Here is a 4,161-nt window from a genome sequence, read left to right as displayed (position 1 = left end):
CAACAGCATTAAGTTTGTCTTAAAAAGTGTGATTAAAATTCAAGAAGGTAGAGAAGGGAGAGGCTGGCTGCTTCCACCCTGGTATTTCTGACCTTGCCTGCCTTGTTCTCTGCTTCCCACCTGTGGGAGACAACTGAAGAGAGGATGGCATGTGCGAGGGAAGTTTTGTCGTCCCCCCTGTACATAAGCAGCAAGGTGCTCAGCATCTCCTGGGAGTCTGAGGAGAGCAAAGGACTATGAGGATCCCCAAAGTGCACACTCAAGTTTGACATGGGTGGATGAGAGGGGACTTCAGGAGATGCTCATACTGTTGACACTGACCCATGGCCAGCCCTGCTAACCCATCCACAAAGGGACCTCAGCACACACAGGTGATAAGAATTTATCCCATCTGCAACCACTCTGCAAGTACTCAGCACTTTGCTGCCTTCTGCATGTCAACAGCATCTGGAAAAAAAAGGAGCTATAACAGAGCTGAGTCAGATCACTGACCATGGCTGGGGTTTAGCTTCTCCTGTGCTAGGTAGAAAATCCCCAAATTTCAATTCTGTGGCCCATGCTGTTGAAGCTGTCAGGAAATAGGATGCATTTAATACCAGGTGAGAAGCTGGAGACGGTGCACTCACATGAATGAGCTATAGGAGTCTGACAGAAAAGACTCACTCACAGCAAAAAGGCAGGCATTCATCTTGATATATCTTTTGTCACCTACTGCTGCAAATATGTCATTTCGTTGCTCTCTCTCCTCCCTCTCAAATAAGCATTGCACCTAGAAGGAAATTCAGAAAAGTAGATTAGTTTATTTCCAGCCCTGGAAAATACACACATTTGCTTTAGGATTTCTCTCTCTGCATTAGTAAGGACTGAGACTATGCTTTCAAGGCTTTTTTTAAGTGCATTTCCAGGTTTTTCCATTTATGAGACAAAAGAATAATTATATTAATAAAAAGTCAATGTGCTCTGGGAGTCAGGTCTGCTATACCGAGATTACAACTCCTGTATAGGTGTCAGCTCTCTGAGGTCCCCACTAACTCCCACAAAATGCTCCACATTCTCAGGAGGAAAATCTTCCATGTTTCCTTGGGAAGACCATGGAAATAAGTGTTTTCCATAAGTCCTTGAACAAAAGTTGATGACCAGGTTACAAATTTGAACACAGGCAATTCAAATGGGCTGCAGAGGTGGTGCTCACAGAAGATTTACCCTTAATCCATTTAATGATATCAGATACCATTTGATGATTACACAGAGAAACTGGTATTAAATCTTCTTTAATAAGGAAACCTGTTTTGATTTTTTTTTTCTGAATTGCTAGCTGTTCCACTGTAATCTAGTAAAATACCAAGAATTTAAGTGTCATATATTGACCTAACATGTTCACATTTTATCTATGAATGGTATAAGAGATGCTTTATTTGAAAAATTTCAGAAAAGTCTGAAAATTAAAACAGTGGCAGCAAAACCCCCACAAAATGAAACTTTAAACACCACTATGTTCCTGGAGCTATTCTTGGAAAGGTTGTCATATTTGTGTGAAATCCCGGGGAGGGAATGTATGCAAGCATTCTGCTCATCATGAACCCCAAACACCCACCACATTGCTAGATTAAATGTAATAATATGTTCCAACAGGGAGAAACACTGCAAAGCAAATCACACAACCCTTCGGTGCATTTTGACACCCAGAAGGGAAAGGTGTCGGGGGAACATTGCTTTTTCACCAAACACACCCGATCCACAACAATGAATCACAAGGCACCAAGAAAAACATACAGCCAGGTTGCCAGCAATAGCAATATATAACCAGGGAAGGGAGAAGTCAGTCTCTGAGGAAGAAGAGGTTCAGTATGGGATGGTTTCTCCCATCAGAGCTGTAGTTATAGTCTCCAGGACTGCAGGCAGAGGCGCTGCACTGGGAAATATTTATTTCCTCTTAGAAGCAGTGTTAGTGAGCATACATGTCTGCTGAGGAACGAACTCATGGTTTTGTGTAATGGGAAAATCAGGACATGAAATAGAATTCCTCTAGTTTTCTGCCTTTCCTACTGCAGACTGGAGACTGACTCCAATGGGAGTGCCTGAATTTCGTTAAATAAGTTAAGGAATATCTGCAACATAAAGTGTCCTTTGTTCATATGCTCTCAACATATATGGTTTTATTCCTTAATATTTCCTTGATTTGGTAAGAGTACAGAAGTCTTGAAGGTAAAGGACATCCTACCTCACATCCTCCATCACCGAAGCTTGCATAATATATATGATTTACTATATGAATATAGGGAGTATGTTCACAATCAGAGTGCAGGTTTAGTCTTAGAACCATGAAGCAACAAAACTAGGCAACTCATCACCTAAATCATGGTGTAAATCTGGACTGAACAATCCGGTTCTTCATTAGGTATGCACATAGTGCTTTTCAGATTGCTATAAGATTATATGCTTCTCAGGGCTAGCTCAAGGCTCCTCAACTGTTTTGCTGCCTCAAGGATGAGGACAAAAATAACTAATGCAAGCACAAAGCAGAATCATAGTGAGAGCTATCCAGATCCACCCAGCACCATTCCTCCCGGCTAAACTGAGCCCAACTGATTTTCAAAAAACCCTCTTTCTTTACCATCTGCTGGATTGGAGACTCATGGTCATTTTAAAAGATATTGCCACACATTACATTATTGCTTTTCTTCTGGAATCTGAAGTGACTGGCCTGTCTTTATTGGAACAGATGCTCCATGGCATTGAATCTTGTGTTAATTAATTGTCTCCCTCCAATTAATCAGTGTGTCCATTCCTATAGACAGGTTGGGGAATTGTGGTTTACAGACCTGAGCAGCCTTCCACATTCAACTCACTGAGGGGATGAAAAACATAAGGAAATAAATAATCTGGTATATAATAAATGCCTAACAGGGACTGGCATTGAGACTATTCTATCAACTCCTGCATGTGAGCTCAGACAAATGAAGGCCTAGAATACTTGCCATGTGGCTTTTATTAATGATCACAAAACAAATCAATGAGATTCTGACACTAGAAATTTGTGCTGCTCTGGAGACAGCTAAATTAATCCATTTGCAATTTCTGCTCAAGATTTGCAGTCTCTAATAGATCTCAAAGAAAATCCTGCTGGAGCTAGAACCAGAAACCAGTTGAGTATCACATGACTTTTGGGTATGATGGAAAATCTTTCTTACTGCTGGGTAGAAGAGAGCTACTGTGTTTAATTATTTCAAGCTGCAATCATAAGAAGAAAAAATTCAGATATATTTGTCTTTGCTTCACAACACAGGGAGAGAGAAAGAAAAAAAAGGAAGAAAACTGCTTAATTTGGAACTATTTTCACACTGTGCTAAAAGGGTTCGTTAATGTTGCTAATGGTGTCTGAGTCAGTGTAATGAGGAATGCTTTAAATGTGTGAATATATTTGGCACATCTGTATATGAAACCCAGTTGTTTATGGTGCTGTCTCCTGAGTATAGACACTCACTGTAGTTAGGGATGCATGAAGCTGCAAACCTTTCTTCCCAGAGGGTACACATCTCCTTGTCTCAAGCAGAGATGTTCTGCAGAGATGCTCTGCCAGCTCAGAGGTAAAGGCAGACACATTAATGATGTATTAGTGCACCAAAGACTGTTGTTCTAGGATTCAAAGCCACACTCCAGTGATGTAGTGCAACCACAGGAGACTTGTGCCGAGTATTGAGGTTACGCAAGGATTGTTCTTTCAGAAGTAATCTCACTCTCAGTTTATTTTGCTTGGTTTCAGTGTTTTGTTAGATACCTTGGGAAATAATGAATTTTATTATTTTTCCTCAATTTTGTGATTGATCTGGAAACTTATAAGAAATTTGTTTCAGGTCAGATCAGAATATTTTTGCTTTTACCAGAAAGATGACAGTGAAAAACTCTAGAAAATATATATTCCAGATGAGGTTCAAAAATGCCATACTTGGCCTAAAAATCAAATGCTTTGGATATAGTTTTCTGTTATATAATCGGGTCTTATCTTATACATTTTGCTGGAAATTGTAAAAGGTAATATAAAATACAGAAACAAAACCATCAATTTCAAAAATATATAATAAATTAAAACTGATTCTTCAAAACCACGGGGGGTTGTTTCAGCAAATTAATTCTCAGATATCTTTTCCTTTCTTTGCTCAC

Source organism: Acanthisitta chloris, unplaced genomic scaffold, assembly GCF_000695815.1.
Source record: "Acanthisitta chloris isolate BGI_N310 unplaced genomic scaffold, ASM69581v1 scaffold1426, whole genome shotgun sequence".
NCBI lineage: Eukaryota > Metazoa > Chordata > Aves > Passeriformes > Acanthisittidae > Acanthisitta > Acanthisitta chloris.
This window is presented reverse-complemented; position numbering follows the sequence as displayed.